This window comes from Barbatula barbatula, assembly GCF_947034865.1.
Source record: "Barbatula barbatula genome assembly, chromosome: 5".
NCBI classification, from domain to species: domain Eukaryota; kingdom Metazoa; phylum Chordata; class Actinopteri; order Cypriniformes; family Nemacheilidae; genus Barbatula; species Barbatula barbatula.
Window position 1 is genome coordinate 12,154,140 of NC_136769.1, and position 18,618 is coordinate 12,172,757.

An 18,618-nucleotide genomic window follows, 5' to 3' on the forward strand; every position below is an offset into this window, starting at 1 on the left:
TCCTGTCAGTAACAGGACAGATTGTCAAATAAATTGGGGGCGAAAGGTACCAAATGCTCCAACACCCCAAATACTTTAGAAAGGTGATGAATGGGAATCATGTCACAGGTAAAGCACACTTGATCCTAGATATATAGTGTAGCTAGTGTTTTTGGACTACATATTTTTAAAGCATGTTGGAGCATGGTCTCCTGCGATACCTCTTCAGAGTGACAGTTTGTGATCGTACATTTTATGATCTGATGAAGCATGCGAGACAGAAAGCACACCTTTGGCTCTGACATAACGCTTCTCTGTTGAATGATGTCCTTGTGGGATTGGTGTGTGGGTCACACTGCATTTATAGACATTTACCATTCTTTTACCACATATGTTACCCCATTTCACACACCTAGAGGCTTACTCCTAGAGAACTAGAATGTACAAAGAAGGAGTTTACAAATTCAGTCAGACAGGACTAATGAATTGTTTTATTCGTCAGAATGTTGAGGCTTTTATTTGTCACCCAATAGGGGGCAGCAAATATACATCTTTTAAACTGATTAAAGAAATTGTTCACCTAAATATGAAAAGTGTTTCATAATTTATTCCCACTTATGACATCCCAGATGTACAGTGCATGATTCCCCTTCTTCAGTTGAACACAAGCCCATCTTAATATATTAAAATACATTCATATTATGTATGGGGGTAAAGTAATCTAAATGACTCCTGAGGGGCTTAATATATACATTTTGAAGAAAAGTAATAATTATGTTTATAAGAGAAAACAACATTTTGAGCTTATTTAGCGATCGATACAATGCATGTCCATGACAACACAGATCAGCGCTGTAAATTCAGGTATGGCATCCAATTGGTCCCACTATGGTAGTCAATGGGGTGCAAGAACTGTCTGGTTATATATATTTCTTCCAAATATCTTTCTCTCTGTTCATCAGAACAAAGGAATTTAAACAGATATGGAACAACTTCAATGTCGGTAAATGATGACAGAATTGAAATTTCATGATGATGGTTTTTGGGGCACTTTTGACTACCATATAATTTTTCCTACCACGGTAGTCAATGGGGTCCAAGAACTGTTTGGTTACAAGCATTCTTCCAAATCTTTCTCTGTGTTCAGCCAAACTAAGTAATGTATACAGGTTTCGAACAACTAGAGAGTGAGTAATTCCTGACATAATTTTCAGGGTGAACTGTTCCCTTTAAGTATCTCTTAGAACTACAAGTGCCACTGTCTATGTCCAACAAAATGCCCGATGCGCACTCTCTCTGCCAGCCAAGCTACGCAATTCAACATTGGCTGAATCCTTTTAAAGGAAATCAAAAGCAACCCTTATGATTAGATGTATTTCAGTGTTAGTCCACATCCTATTACTCGAGCCAATGGAGTCCCTCTAAATGCATAGAGCTGCCGTGCGTTTGAAAGGCCAAAGATTAATCCCCAGAGCCTATGGAGCTATTCACAGGTAGGACCTTTCAGATGATGGACTAATAGGTTTCGTTCTGAGGTTGTGAGTATGAGTGTGTGTGCGGTGGTGGTGGGGGGTTATGCAAACAGAAGTGATTACATACACTCGGGCTGCGACTGCTGCACTAATGTGAGGTGTGAGAGGAGGTTGGAGTTGCTTGTTGATTGATTGTTAAGGGGGCCGAGAGGTTCCGGGACGCTCACTTTGTGATGAATAGGCTGTCAAATGCCCTCCAACTAACCAAAAAAGGCCAGGGTAAAACAGGCATTTAAGTGATTACGCCAAAGTGTAAATATTAAACGTCCATTACAGGGAGATTATATATGCTGCCACTCCACAGATGAGAGGTGGGAGAGGAGAAATAAAGGTATGACAAGAGGGACAAATTTAATAGAAAAAAGGACAGGTGCTTGGGCTGCATGTTTGTTGTTTCACGCCTGGTTAATGTTTTTCAGTTTATTCTCCACAAGGAGTCTTGGGCATTAATCACATTCTGAGTGCATTTGAGATGAGTTTTGTGTGCATATGTATCGCCGACTCGGGGTGAGGGGGGGTGTAGCGGGTGTAGCATCCCCAGATATAAATGAGTTCAAATAGAGAGAATTTGCAGAGTATAAGAATATTTATCTTTTATTATTTTATCGTACTGATGATTTGTGTAGTGTGCCCTTTAATTTCTTTGCGGTCCAGTAATCGATCGGGTGACATTTGACATGAATACATTTTCGTCCTACCCAGGTAGAGCGAGCAATGCTGCACCTTGCAGGAATTCTTTCATCTGACTTATCAAACAGACAGAAGACTTAGAAAATAGTGTTGTCCTTGAAGCCACAGAATTGTATCGGATTTTCACGTCAATGATTCTACTGAGAGCATAGAAATTGTGACAGTTTTGATGTTCTGTGTAAAATGTGTCATCATTTGAATTTCAAATAGCTAATAAATATAGAAATAAATAGGCACTGGTTATTAAGGAAACTGATAGAGGTAAAGGCTGGCAACATTTATCTGAATAATCCAAATGGAAACATTTATACTAAAAAGGTTCAAATGGGTCAAATAAGCACAGAGAATTATAATGTGAGGTCGCTGTGTGTGAGCGTGATTTCAATACATCTTAATTTTTTATCAGTTCTGTAATTAAAAATTAATATCTCTTGTGGAATGTAAAAAAACGGTCTTCAAACATGTATCCGTTTAATTCTGTAAAATGCAAATTTCTCCAACAAACATTTTTCATTTTTGTCAGACGTTTTGTGTTCGGTTTCCTGTCACAGCCATTTCAAGACAAAGAGCAGTTTCTTTCTCTCGCTTTTTTTGTTTCCTTTCTTTCCTTCCTTCCTTCCTTCCTTCCTTTCTTTCTTTCTTTCTTTCTTTTATTATGTAAATAACTTGCTTTGGTGGCTCATGTTGATTGTTTATATACTTTAGTTGTCATATTTGGGACAAACTGTCTGTCTTTATTTGCTATTTGAATTCCTGCCTCCCTCACTCCATTAGCCTCTTTTAACAGTTTGTTCTCTCTTCCTCTCTTTCTGTAAGGTTCTGTCATGTTTTAGCTCCTCTTCTTCTGATCCCTCCCAAAATTGGCTCTGTTCTCCTCATTCTTTAAAGGCGAGTGGCTATCATTCTATTGTTTCCATCCTATTCGTCTCTTCCTTTTGTTCTTCTGTCAGTGTTCCTCCTCCTTGGATTGTCAGAAAGACAGTTCCTTTGTGTTTCTGTGGCTATTATGCTGTTCTTTACAGTATTTATGGAGTAAACACTGGAATCTAAAACACACAGAAAAGTGTGTCTATGGTGCAGTATGAGGCAGAGAATTGTATACTTGTAATATAACTGTGTTAGTCTGTGTTTGTATGTAATCTCAGTCATGTGATTTCATGGCCCTGGCACTGAGGCCAGTGTTGGAACCCAATTTTCTGTTAAGGACAATTTTTATATGTAAAAACGTATTGATGGTTCCGGTGGTACTGTATCTCTATTGTAGGTCTGCAGTGCTCGTTGACATCTCAGTAACGTTCAAAAGTCATGGTGCAAATATTTCCCAGAGTACCCGATTTCTATGGCTTATACAGAGTTTAGGCATTTAGATATGAGCAAGGTACAAAATTTAACTGTTTCTTCACTCTGTATGGTGCCATTTATGTGGCATTGTATGAAACATTTATTGCATTAAGCGAACAATAAAATAACATAAACTGCATTTTTTTGTGAAAGATGTCCACTTTTAGGTCATCATTCAAGGGACATTATTGTCACTGTGACAAAAATTTACATTTATAATGAAAATGCAGGAACATGAAGGTTAAAAATGACCAGTAATGTGACTGAGTTTTAAATGACAGATAAGCAAAGACAGATGTAATAATGAGAAAGAACACTGTGGTAAGAAATAGAGAGAGAGAGAGAGAGAGAGAGAGAGCAATCAATACACTCTTGTCTTGCACTCCAGTCAACTGCATGTATGATATGTTTTCTCACCTTATATGTTCTCTCATGCCTCTCTCTTCCTTCCATCCCTCCCTCTCTTCTCCTTCATAGACACCCTCTCATCCTTCCTTTATAAGAAATATAATCCCATCGATCAGAAAACCAATGGGAAGCATTGCTCTGTAAACATGCTGTCGTTCAATAGGAGGCCTGCGGTCCTCCCGGGATTTCACGACAGCTGTGTGTGATTGTGTGATGATTACTGTAAGTTTGTGTGTGCACGTCTAATATATTTGTTTTTTGAAATCCAGAGTGGCTTAGAATCAATTATAGAACTTATTGCCTTCCTATGTTGTTCCCCCATCATCTCCGGCACACGTTTCTCCAATGTCGACTGAGGGCACGAACACCCACGTGTGCGTGCACGTTGTGTTCGATTCCTCTCTCTCCCTCCAGTGCAATTAAGCATTGTGCTCGGTGGACGAGAAGATCAAAGGTGTGACGGTTCTCTTTCCACTGCATCAGTGGATGAGCTCGAGTCTGGTTATGGATTTACGTCCACTGTTTCTGCTTAATGTCGCTCTCATCGCAGCGCGCAGGCGTTTAGGAGCATGTGTGTCTCTGCGGAGCCTGTGAGAGCGTGTGGTATGACAGGCCGTGGCCTTAAAGAGAGCGAAGTCCTTTTCTTTACTCAGACTGATCCTAAATCACTAGATGACACTTTCAAAGGCCAACACACAGCTTTTTACTTAGTCTCTGTCACTATAGAGTGTGTGTAGGGAAATAGATAGAGGAACACAAGATTGGCCATCTCTCATTATGTACATGTGCACGACATAGACCGATGTTTGTGTAGCTCGACTAAAAAACATGGTTCATGGGCTTAAAATGTATGGGGTGATTCCATTGTGTGTCTCTTTGTTTAGTCTGCCATGCGTAAATGCAAATCAAGTCAAGATTCTGCTCGAGCAAAACTCTCCCGCAGAGTGATAACACTTAAATCTGATGATGGCTTAAGTAATGCAGGGCAAAACAGATTAAAACTACAATAAATGTACAGTGTACAAATTGATTTTTATTCACACACACCATGAGATTGACGTCATTTGCGCTCATCTGTAAAACCGCACATACTTCCGGTTAGTATAACACCGTTTAGTATTCCATATGGGATGCGACTCTTCTAAATTCATATACTGATGGTTGAGTGCCTAGTGCATAGTTTAAGTACATAGTGTATGAGGGGTATTAAAGTTCTAAGAGGTCCAGTCGTTATATTTTCTTCCAAACGTAGGTCCGGAAAATATGTTTTTTGAAAATAAATTAAGATTTCATCAATTGGATATGAATTGATATTTGATATGATCTTTTATCAGGCCATTTATTTTCTATTTCGAAATCCACATGTATTGTATGTATTGTAGGCTCTGTGGCTAGGGGAATGCCCTCTTAATCGAAGTCTGATCATTAATATTTGTCAATAAAAAAAACTACAAACAAGATATAAACAACAAATGTAATGTAACAATTAAAATGCTCTCATCATATACAGAAAACAAATGTACTTACTAAATTAGCATTTCCATGCCATTCATACCAGAACTACTTCTATCTTTAAGATATTTCCAAGTTAGAAAGTTGCTCATTACAAAATGTAACACTGCTTGTGAAAACCCTGCAAAAGTCTTATTACTGTTTTCTACCTAAGCTATCCAACAGAATATTATTGCGAAAATATGACAACAATATCGTCAATATTGACTTAATATTGCCATTTTAAAGATTGAAATCTTAGTTAAATTAATGCTCGGAATTATCATCATAATGGAATTATGCTTAGGGCACCAAAATGGCTAGCAGCGGCCCTGATCACGACATACGTGTTTACAAATGAATTTTTCTCTAAACTGTGGTTTAGCATTGAACATACTCTAGTAATTTTGAGCTGCAGTGCTTATCTGGGATACACGGTTCAATTCTGGCCTTCACTGACCTACTCAGTCTTTCTAAAAAAAAGTGACAAAAGCCACGAAATGCAATTAACAAAGTGTCATCTTCAGCCAGTCTCCTTGAGGAACATTTTCCACATCACATCTCAGACCGCTCCCTCAGATTACTGACACGAGTTCAACAAGTCCTAAAACTCCTCTGACAATGTGCAGAAAAGCCTTTTCACTCCACAGCACGGTGAGCTGACACACACTTCACCGGGGAAGTTTATCCACACTCGTACGCACACACACACAGTCAAACATCTGCTCAAGCTCAATTATGTAATGTTAGTGACGTATTGTAATCAAGGGTACCGATTTTTGAGCTGGACTACTTTTGAGTAGACAACAGAATAGACTTTTTTGCAATGTGGCTTATTTTAGCTAATTACTATGATTTTGCACGATCTCATTTGTATGTTTTTGTATGATTTGCCTTGGTGCCAGTGACGTTGAGGGTGGGGCTTCAGTATTGCTTTTTTCTGGTAATCATACGTTTTTGCACAATTCACAACATACAAATTCATAGTGTACGAATTAGCGACCTTGTAAAATAGTTCTCTTTAGATCAGGTGAGTTTTAGTGGTGGTTTGTTATTGGTCAAAGGATCTCCTTAAATGTCCTGCTCCTTGTATTCTTAAGGTGCCTTTCTATTTAGGTCTGTATGTTTTGTTTTACCTGCAATGTGAAAATCGCAAGTGACCTAGGAGTAATATTGTATGAATATGCTTATTAAATCAGATGATTTAGCGTATCGTTCATGTCTGTAGTACAGATGGTGTGAGATTAGACACCAATAATAAAGTATGGGCAATAGTAAGAGTGAACCTTGCCTTATTATAAAAGAGAATGTAGTTCTACTTGGTAATACTTACAGTAATTTATAATTTCTTTTAACAGATTAGATTTCATTTTCCGATTATCTAAAAATGTTCCCTTTTTTGCCATTTACAGTACAGTAAATTTAACAGCTATACAGTAACTTCTGCCATTTCAGAGGACCATCAGGCTGCACAGCCACATATAACCTACAGGATAGCAGCAACAAAACGTGTTGAACTTGAATCCACCCCAGCACCCTCCTGAGAAAGCCCCAGGGAGCTGAGGCTGGATTTGTCTAATGGCTGTTTTGTGATTGTTGTATGGATCATTCTGGGGCCCCACAGAGAGAAAACTGTGAGGTACAGAATCACTGTGAGACTAAATATTCAAATAGTCTTTAAGCCATCCGCTTACTTCCAACAGCATAAATGGAAATGACCCGGTGTTTGCCTTTATGGGTCAATAAAAGTGAATGTATACATACCCTCTTGGCACATATCTTGATGCAATAAAAAGGCTGCAGGGGAGAAGAGAATTATGGGAGAGATACACTTGCGCTTTGCTATTTTGAAACAGGTTGAGGCTTTTAGCAGTAAAATGACACAATTATATGATTTTTGGTTTAACAGTCTTCCCGTGTGTTGTGAGGCTTTCAAAGTTAACTTCATTCTTATGAATGTACATTTTTAGGATGTCAAAATATAATTTAGTCTGAAAACCACATTTTATTAAAGTCAAAGGTATCTCACACGAGAGATCGGCTCCCAACAACAGCAGCGACATCGCTGAAGCCGATAAGGAACTTTCCCAACATTTTGACACCCGTCTGAAAAATGAAATCCTGATCCATATGAAGCGGTGTGGATATTGTCGAACACAGAGACAAATCGTGCTCATCTCCAATGACCCCGGCGAGGAAAATGAAAGTCCACACCCTATCAGTAAATAAATCAATCAAAATTTAATTCAGACCTGCACACGGTGACCTTCACTTCGCCGGTCTTATAAAAACGGCCACGTGAATTTCATTTACGACCTCCCACTCTCTGTCCTCTAAAAGCAATAAGGAGTAATTGGGGATGGCACTCACTCATACCAAATGATCTTTTTCAGTCTCCTACACCGAGCTGTCACGGAAACATAGCCTCTCTCTCTTTCTTCCCTATCTCCTTTTCTCCATCACCTCAATGCGCATTTATCCCATTACACTCGCTGTGGAGGCTAATTATCTCTGCATAAGTGAAAATGAGAATTGGTTTCTAGTGGGTGTTGGATGCGTGACAGATCCTTTCAAGTAATCCTCAAGTACTCCGCTTACACACCTTTGGCCTCCACTGTGATTGTTAATCTGCATGTCCCCACTTAAATGCCACTGGGGTGTCACTGCGATGTCATCAGGTGTGTGCTCATTAACACTCGAGGGGTCACATGGTCCACTGGAGATCTGGCACAGACGCATTTGTTTTCCCAGGTAATGAAGGACAATGGAAATGAGGATCATCGGTTAGCTTCAATAGAGCTGTTTAGTTTGTAGGCCTCAGATTTGGAACGGATGATGTCACGGTACTCACAGCAAGTGATTTTCTCCATAGGAATTCACAGTTTTCAATGTTTTGTGTTGTTTTGTACCGTTCAAATCGATCAAACCATGAATGGTGTTTTTATTGTGTAGCAAATGTTGATCTTCATGAGGGGGGAAGATGAGAGTATTGATTGAGAAACGGAGATACAAGTGACTTGTAAACCTAAATCTGCGGTAGGGATGAGCCGAGCCGGATGACTTTCTCAAACGCTTAACAAGGTTTAAAGTACGTAAACAACGACCAGGTGAGCTCAAATGTCTGTCTAACCTTGTCATGATTATGTTTGTTATTAGTGATAAACAAATGTATTTATTCAGATTTTCTGTGGGTTTTTTTTTTGGTACGTTAAGCGCTTTCCTTGTAATGGACATTTCACTTTATCCATTTAAGAAGGGCTCGTTCTTTTACCAGAAGCAAGTGTTTATTACAAGTAACGTTTGACAGAAATGTGCGTTTACCAGGGGCTTGTTTCAATAAGGAGGTTCAACCAACACTAGGTTAAACCTTGAACTCAGAGTTGGTTTACTTAGATATTGGAAAAATTGGGTTTTTGGTTTCAGAAGAGCTGATTTGAGTTAGTTCTATTAACTCTGTGTAGGCTTAACTTGAGTTAAGCGCATGCGCCACAACTTCGACAAGCCATGATCCACGGAGCTCCGATATTACGATTCACCATGGCAACGGCACCAAAAAAGCAACATGGCGCCAGAAAGCGCTTCAGAGTGAGGCAAATTTTCTGTTCTCCATACAGTGCATTTACTGATGTGCTGAAAATGACAGATAAAATATTAATTAATCATTAAAGGATCAGACACAATCGCCCAATTTAAATCTAGATTAAAGACACATGTTTTCAGCAAAGCATTATCTTAATGCAAAATCTGCTAAATAAACCACCGGGAGGCTGTATTTATTAGATATTATTTACTAGAATAATGTAACTTGTTAAATAAATACCATGTACTGTGTTTTACCTTTTTTTCAGCCTGAAGCAGTCAAATGTCTTCATGCCTATTTGTACGTGTGCTGGTCTGAAAATGAGGTGTGTTCAGGTACATTATTGGTGGGTTGCTATTTTGAAGCAACTGAAACCTGAAACGCAATATGTTTTTTGTTATTTAAAGAGCGCGTTAGTATTAGGCGCCTTTAGGTCAGCGCATGTACATTTGTAAAGGAAGCAGAGCAGCACACAAACATGTCAAATATGAAAAAAATTGGATTACAAGGTAAAAGTTTATAATTGTGTACAGAAAGATAAAAATTCTGACTTGCCCTGTAGATGGTCAGCTCACACGCTTTAACGTCCCTGGCTTACAAATGTTCCTGTGCTACTTAAGACTGGTTTTATGATCCAGGATCACATTTAGAAAAGGACTGCATGCAGTTCCGTGAGAATAATCTAACAAAACCGTGTTTACGAACTAAAGCTGTTGATGACAGGAAATGATCAGGAGACTTGTATGAATTGCAGTGGATTAAAGTAAACAGTAGTGGAACTGTGCTTCCTGTTGGTTATTAGAGGATTATTTTAGTTTCATGGCAGGAGTCAGTGCTCTCAGAAAACAATAATGCAAGGGAACAGATGTGGCCCACTGTGCCTGGCAACACACGAAATGTCAAGTGCACTTGAAAAGAACCATAGTGTGCAGGATCAGACGAGCACAAACACACAGATGAAAACAAAGCTTTTAGATCTTTCTCGGCTTCGTCAGAGTACTCAGTCTGAATGTAATATGCCTCATTCATGTCATTTTCATTTCATGATATTATTTATGATTTTGTTTATGATGAGGTTTGCTTTTCATACCCCAACAAAGCCAAAAATGTGTTCAATTTAACCCAAATTGTGGTGGATATACAAAATATATGTTGATATAAATTGATACATTTTATACATGATTTGTTTTGGGAACATTTTACAATAAGGTAAGTATTGTAAAGTGTTAATACATCAGTTAACATGACAGCTGTAATGTAATTATATAACTATGAGAAATTATAAATTGCTTTTTATTGGTATAGAATTGTTTTTCTATTACTCATTGGATCCTGATGAATCACTGTTTACCCTATTAAGACAACAATGGCTCGATCAGTGGCATGAATTTGGGGTGTGTATGTGTTTAACTGACCAATAGAGGCTCAGGGGAGTTTCGATGAAACGTGTTTTCAATGCTTGAAATTTGACATATCAAGACCTGTGTGCTTTAGTTTGAGATTAAAAAATAAGCAAATGTTTAACCTTATTCTCTGTGGGCGGAGCATTCATCAGAGGATAAACCTCAAAGTGAGAGTCATTGATCCCCTATGGGTCCCGATCAGCAATAATCAGCCAGGGTGCTGCTCACCTATTGATCTGTTCCACGCCCCCTCACTACACGCACATTTATTTTCATTAACATTGCTTCTCAGACACTTTGCACAAGCAGGAAAAACACACACATCAGACATGGATGAATCTGGCCGGGGCCACTTGGGGGCCCCAAACTGTTGCAGATACAATGCAAAATAGGATCAACAAATGGTTTTGTTTTCATATTAAGTAATTGGAAGATCAGTTTAAAATTCTGCTATAATACATAATGATGGTGTCTGATATCAAGTAGCCAATTCTAATCTGTTCCATAGAGAAGAGAGTCCCGATAATTATACACGGTTTCATTGGACGCATTAAAATAAACTTCTATGAACCTACCAACCTCACCATTGTATATGTGCATAGGCTGAAGTACAGTAGTTGATGGTCTAACTGTCTTAGTTTGTGGTCTTTTTATAGGTCTTTGACAGACACACACATTCAGACTAAAATAGGAAAACATCCGTGAAAGTTACGCAGAATTTTAAGCCAGCATCTTGGGAGTCGTTTTAAAGTCAGTTTATGTGTACGGAAAAATAACTATTAGGCCCCTGTTACTGTAGTTCTCCTAACTTGGCTTTTTTAATTGAAGGTAAGTAATGAACATAAGGGACTGTGCAGTCAGACATAGTTACGGCAATAGAGTTTGTAATAGATGGGTTTTTAGTTGGAAAGGAAATGCTTTGAGAGAAAGAGAAAGAGAGAGAGAGAGAGAGAGAGAGAGAGCTTTCTATTTTAATTAGTGTGGTCATCTGAGGTATAAGAGGTGGCTTGTTGGAATCATCTCATATAAAAAGAGAAATGACCTAACCAAAGTCAAACTCACTTCCGCTAATAGTCACCGGTCTCCTTCAGAACAGCGACACACTCACACCCCAGACTCGCAAACCGCCCACTCGACATAATCAGCGCTCTTCGCCTGAGCACGGTAACAAATCAATACGTCATAAATATACGCTGTAATATTTATTCATGGATGATCTGTAAGCCGCAGAGAGCCACAAATCTAATTCATTCAACGCGAGTGTGTACAAGAAGGAAACAGCGGCAGCCATTAACCACAGCCTCATCGACCGGCCGAGAGATTCCGGCAGTGCCGCATCCCATTGTGCCTCGTGGAGCCTGGGGTTTATCCAATCACGGTGCCCAGACAAAAACCAGCCGCTGCTGCAATGCCTTCTGGGAGTCCGCCTGCTGCCAAGCCACAAGTTTGGGGGGGAGAGGGTGTTTTGTTTATCAATTCATTTATATTGCAAACAGGAGAGGGAGAACACTTATTAACTTGTCTCTTGTCCCGCTCCACCTCCCAGAGGTATTCCTCCATAAATAAAGGGAGCGGATATCTTTGCATAATTGTTTCCTTCTCTTTAAAAAAGTAATTAAGAGTGTGGGACTGAAGGGCAGTATGCCAGTAGAAGAGTCAGGGGAATAATTAAGGATTGATCAGCAAGTGAGACATCCAGAGCAACTTCAGTCTGCGTTGGCACGATCGCAGATGGCACTCTCGAAATATCTGTTGTGTGCATGCGTTTGTATTTGTGAATGCTTAAGTGTGTGTGTGTGTGTGTGTGTGTGTGCATGTGGTTTAAAGGGACCTTAGATTCCCAATATGCAAATGTACGAATGACTTTACCAGGAGACAAAAGGCACTAAGGTCACTGAGGAGTGAGAAATAAAGGAGAAATGTTTTTATTTGGCTGAAAGACAGATTGCTGCTGTAGTTGGTGAGGGTGAAAATGCAGAGAAACATGGAGCAATTAGGGAAGGTGCATTCGGACGGTGATGTGTCCACAACACAACTTGAATCCATGATAACACGAATCGCTTGACACTGAGTGACATACAGGAGCAGAGGTGGACGTCCAAAATGTAACCTGTCCACAAAATACCCACTGCCATGTCGTGTAACATTCTGACTGGAGAGCATAAAGACATAATGATGTCATGAGACATGCTGTGTGACATCACCTCAAGCTCTTTTTAAGATGTGTGAGTGTCACTATTATCAACCAATGTTGATTAAACAAACTGTTCGCCCTATAGATATTAGCCATCGTGTTTGTATAGCTCTTTTCACGGTACATATTCTTTCAAAGCAGCTTAACAGAGTGCTTGCACTTTATTTTCAGATCTAGTAACACTTAGGTCAATGCAAAAGTGCTTTTGAGAAATTGTGAGATATTTAACCATAATTGAATGAAAAAAAACAGTCTGAAATCAGTTATATCTGTTGAGCACTACAAGCGTAGCCATATAAAAAGGCTTCTCACAGCAATAGTTGTGTTAGGAAGTGAACTTTAAATAAGCTAAGGTGTTGTTTGTGAGTGTGAGAGAGAGGTTATTGAATAATTAGCAGTCACCAGTGTATCAGACAGAGCTCACTGGGTGGGATCAGAACATGGTGAGAGACAGAGAGAAAGACCAAGAGAGAACTAACCTGGAGAGAAACTCTTCACTTAATATTAGTATGTGTACAATTTAAATAAAGGTAAGAGTAGCTTTTGTTTTGTTGTCAAAATCACTTCTACATACATATGCTCTAAAAAAAGATATGCTAATTATTATCACACTGTTTCTGTGTTGTTTTTTAACACATTACACGTACAGTATGTCATTTTGTGTATTATGAATGTATTAAATAAATGGAAGGGACAAATGTTGTCCTTAACTAAATGTAAATTCCCAGAGACTGCATTTATTACCAATTTATTGAATAATCTTTTTATATTTTACTAAACCCCTCTTGATAGAGTCCAGACAACAGAAAAATATCGATCTATGCATGAGTTTGCTGTTTTAAAAGAGAGAAAAATGTTTTATGGTTGGTCCGACAAAAATAATGTTTTTGAGACAACATCAACTTAAAAAAAGTTACCTGGCTGCCTTAAAATGTTGAGTTTGTTTAACTTAAAAATATAAGTCAACCCAATCAGTTTGATGAATTTGACTCGTTGTACAAAAGTTAATTCACTCGAGTTAATTCAAGTAAAAAATCACGACAACGAATTTTTTTTAGTTGAACCAATACTTTTTTTCAGTTAATACATTTGTACAAACTAGAGGCAATTACACCCAATAAATGGAGAACGAATGTATCTAAACAAAACATCAAAGATACAATTTTCATCACCCCAATATTTAATTTTTAAGTGCCCATTTATGAGCAATATGGAACGATAAGGATTATTCGTTCACCTGACTAAAGAAAATTATGCTTTAGAAAACAAAATGTCAAGAGAGACTTCACATGGGTTTTAAAGTGATACTTCACCCAAAACATAAAACTTCTGTCATCATTTAATGACCTTGGAGTTGTTCCAAATGTAAACAAATCTATATAAAATAATATCGATAAATGTCTTTGTTCTGATGAACACAGAGAAAGATATTTGGAATAATGCTTATAACCAGACAGATCTCAACACCCATTGACTCCCATAGTAGTAACAATTACTTTGGTTCTGTTGAACACAAAAGAAGACATTATGATGAATTTAGGACAGCAAACAGTTCTGGGGCACTTTTGACTACCATTATTTTTTTCCTATGGTAGTCAATGGGTGTTGAGATATGTTTGGTTATCAGCATTATTCCAAATATCGTTGTAACACGGTTCAGTAAAAGAAAGGAGGGGATCCGGCTAACATAAAACAGACTTTTAATAAAATAAACAAACAACAAAAAAAACTTAAAATGCACAAACACACCATAAAGTCCAGGGCTGGTCCTTTCTCGGCGTACCCTCCTGTCGCTAATCCTTTTAGCTCCTCCGTGAGAGATGCGAGACCGGTGCTACGTGCAGCTGACACTCATTATCACTCGGCCGTTCCCTCACGGCTCTCGTCCCGCCTTGCTCGTTACAATCATTCTCTGTTTTCATCAGAACAAAGACATTCATACACATTTAGAACAACTCAAAGGTGAGTAAATGATGTCAGAGTTTTCATTTTTGGGTGAAGTATCCCTTTAAACCACCAATTATTGACATCTGACCTATCAGTGTGGTGAAAACCTTGACTTTGCTTGGAATTGCCCAAAATCTTCAACTGTTAATTCATTCGGGATTATTATACATCTTATTATACATATTATACAGCAGATAAATCTATATTAAGTTAATGTTTTTTTCATTTGCTGTTTTAATATTCATATTAAATTAGGGATGGTCAGTAAAATTGGGGCAACTGATGACTCCATGTCTACACCAAGAGACATCAGTGAAAGATTGTAGACTGGAAAAACATTCTCTCTCTCTTTCTGTCTCTTTGTGTCTCTCTCTGTTTCTTTCTCCCTGGCACTTCTCCAGCCATCAGGCCCTTGACAGCTTACCTTGCTGGCCTCCTCCTCCATTCAGCTCTAAAAGGCAATCCATCCATTCTCAGAACCCACAGCCGCCATGATGGGCAGCTAATTAATCACGATTGTGTGAGCTTGGCTCTTTCCCTTTTTTATAGTGAGGAAAGCTCTGATTGCTCAACCTTGCCCCAAAGTGAGAAATGCATTAAGAAAAAAAAAGATAATGCTTGCACTTAGCTGACACACACCGTGTCTCTGTAAAGAGAGTGATGTTTTGGTCATAGGTGCACTGTCAGTCATGAGCTATTTTCTGAAAAATGCGCCGACCACAAATCAATAACCTGCCATTTGTGATTAAGGGAATGCATCAGGATGGTGCTGTGTGAAGGAGCGAGACGGAGATAGTAAACGATGAAAAATGACAGCAAAGATGAGAAGTCTTGAAATTGTAGAAAACATTGAACCGCTATAACAGGGGTGTCCAAAATCCTGCTCAAAGAGGGCCATTGTCCAGAAGAGTTTAGCTGCATACCTAATGTAACGTATACATCTTAACCTGCTGATCAAGGTCTTGAGGATTACAGGTGTGTTTGAATGGGGTTGGGGCTAAACTGAAAGTTTGTTCCAGCTCTGGTTAATGTCAATGTACAGGAAGAGTCCTACAGTTGTGTCGAATTGGGGCGGACAGTTATTCGTCCATTTATCACCCAAAGCTGCTATTATTGCAGGAATCCCCCTCTGACTCTATGGCAGGTTCCATGATTAATTTCCTGTGTGAAGAAATTCCAGTTGCGGAAATGAACAGGCTCCATAAATTCAGATGGACAGCTTAGAGGGAAAGCATCCAGACTCCGAGTTTTACTCGGAGTATAGTATTACTAAACATGCTCTTGTGAGGGGTTATAATTCTTACTCTTTCACAACATTTCTGCATCTCTTATTAGCACCTGCTCTTACAGGGAGGGATAGGCGTAAATCTTCAGTGTTTTTATATATGTACTGTAGTATGATCTTTTTTGGGGGGGGCATAGTGTTTAGTTTGTCCTATCCCAGCGTAATATGCTGTCACAGCTCACAGCAGCTCATTTGTTGGTTGATTTCACCAAAATGTGTAAACACTGTGGAGCTATCAACTTTGATCTGTTTATTGGAGCCTCCCAATGAGCCAGGCACGGCAAAATTTGGCTCATCCAATGGGTTGAAGGTGTGAGTTCGGGTTGTGGGTGTCAGATTGATCAACCTTTCGACATGTCTGCAGGAGGCACATATTTTGACATGATGCATGATGCACATAGGTTGATGTGACGTGCAGAATACGTATTTTGACAATGGCGCGGCAAACACATGACGCGCTGAACACATATTTTGAACACTTCTTTTGTGTTCTGCAGGAGAAAGAAAATCATACAGGTTAAAAATGGCAAGAGGGTGAGTAAATGATGACAGAAGGAAAATGTATTTTAATTGACTTAAGGGGGCATCCATTCTATTCAATATTATGCAATTGTGTAGGACAACTTGGGAGTGTATAATGTAATTTTCACTTTCGATGCTATGCAGATTATTTTCTTCATTGAATTCTATGAAAGGACAATGTATCCCAGCCTAAATGATCATATTTTCCATTTCTGTATAGGCTAAGCTCTCTCTCTCTCTCTCTCTCCCTCCCTGTGGCTGGAGCACAGCTGGAGACATGAAGCCTTCTCTAGGCAAGCAGCTGGAAGAGAGGCAAATCTCTAAACGTCAGTAAATTTAAACTCTCCCTCTGAGCTCCAGCTAGACCCTCTTACAGAATGTTCCTGGTCCACCTTGAGGACACAAAAACAGGCGGCTATCATTGTCTCCTTAATATTCTTTGAAATTGTAAATTATAAAACATTTTTGATGACCCTACAGACATGATTTGTGTAAATGACCCTTGTTTCTGGGACAAAGACTAGCAACCACCTTTATGTTTTTTTTGTATCCTAAAACAAACATTTATAACCTTTTCTCCAATTAAATCTTCAAGGTGTGCAAGAGTCGACAAGTTTCACTATGCGATCTGGATAGTAATAGACCTCAGTATAAAAGCTATTAGGTTTAATGTGATGGTGTAAGGCTTTATATAGGTGCCGTTCTTATGCTCACAAATGATTCAGAAGCTCTCTGAAATTTTAGTAACATCAATTTTTGATTAACACTTCCTTTCAGATTAAAGCAGTGACCCCTATGCAGGGTATTTTCTTGGGCATTTAATGTTGTCAGTGCATATTCTTCTAGTTAAATCCACAAGAGTAAAAAAGCTATTTAAGTTCATACGAAGTCACGATTTTAAAATAAAGCTCTTCGGTCCACAGTCCCAGTTCTCTGACATGCAGCTTAGAAGACTGTATTGTCCTCTGCTGACTGCACTCTCATCCTTCTAACCATATGATGAGTCCTCCAGTCTGACCTGGTCCAAAACCCAGCAGGTCTGTGCACCTGCAGAGAAACATAGCCGGGACCCTTGCTGATCAGAGCCTTGCTATTGAGTCTGCTGATCCAAGGTCAGTAAACACGGCTAAACACCGCTTGTTTACAGTTTATGGACTAAATTAAGACAACTGAGGTTCTCTGAAGAAAATGAGGCTAATTTGTGGCTGCGTTTCATCAAGATTTTTGCTGTTATGCAGACAAGTTTTACTTTTATGTTAATTCAGAAACAACAATTAAATCTGACTGGCTTTTAAAGTGATTAACAAATGTAAACCACTTCGCAAGATGTAAACTCTGGTCCAGAAGAGCTTCCAGTTTCATATAAGTTTTAAATCTTATAATGCAAGCTCAGAGATATTTGTTTAATATGTAGATTGTTATAAATGTGCTGTTGGTTGTATTTTGTTCAAACATTTGTGTAGTGTTAAAAACAGGAAGTTTTTCTGGACTTGTCTTCCGAAGTGGTCTATATAAGCTACATGATTCTTGATGATGTCACCAGGTTTAATACCACAAAGTAATTTTAATAATATATGTCTAATCTGCAATAAAACTTAGCTCATGATTTGTCTTTTACATAAATGCATGTTTCAGACCCATTTAAACCCATTTTTTGTGTGTACAGCCACTTTATTGAGAATTAATGGGAACCCGGTGTATAGAGAGATATACTGTATGGCTTAATAGTGCGGAGCGTTAATATTTCGATCAATACGCTCAGAGTCGCTCTCTCAGCCCTCTTGGTGATTTACTTTTTTGCTGTTGGATTATTGTCCCATGTACAAAGCATGAGCCTGAAGCCTGAATAATAGCACAACGGCAACGGCATGCACGTCAACTACAAACGGTTAAAAAAACATTATAACGTTTATATTTATTTCCCTTAAGAAGACATTGTGTCACCCAATGTAACAGTTGCTTTTCTGAAATAAAACCTGAATAAACCTCAATGTCATATAAATATATATGCGGCCAAGGCCTTCTAAGACGCAGCTACTTTGTCCAAGTTTCTAAAAGTACCTTCTAAAATGCTTTAGAATTTTAATGTTTGACGTTTTCAGACCACGTTTCCCCTTGTTTTGGTCTATTTTTCTTTAGAGCCTCTTTTAGTAACCTCAGTAATAATAAAGGTGTTCAAAGTGCATTTCATCTTTTGTAGCCTATATATTTTGAATATTGCACTATGGCAGTTTAAATTTCATGGA

At 38.7% G+C, this 18,618-nt stretch overlaps 1 long non-coding RNA gene across 1 annotated transcript; it reads left to right on the forward strand.

Annotated features, from left to right (window-relative positions):
* Positions 1-14,451: 14,451 nt before the first annotated feature.
* Positions 14,452-18,184, forward strand: LOC306894100. Its single transcript, XR_013786658.1, has 3 exons — positions 14,452-14,580; positions 16,593-17,627; positions 17,766-18,184. It is a non-coding gene; the product is annotated as an uncharacterized lncRNA (long non-coding RNA).
* The last annotated feature ends 434 nt before the right edge of the window (positions 18,185-18,618 follow it).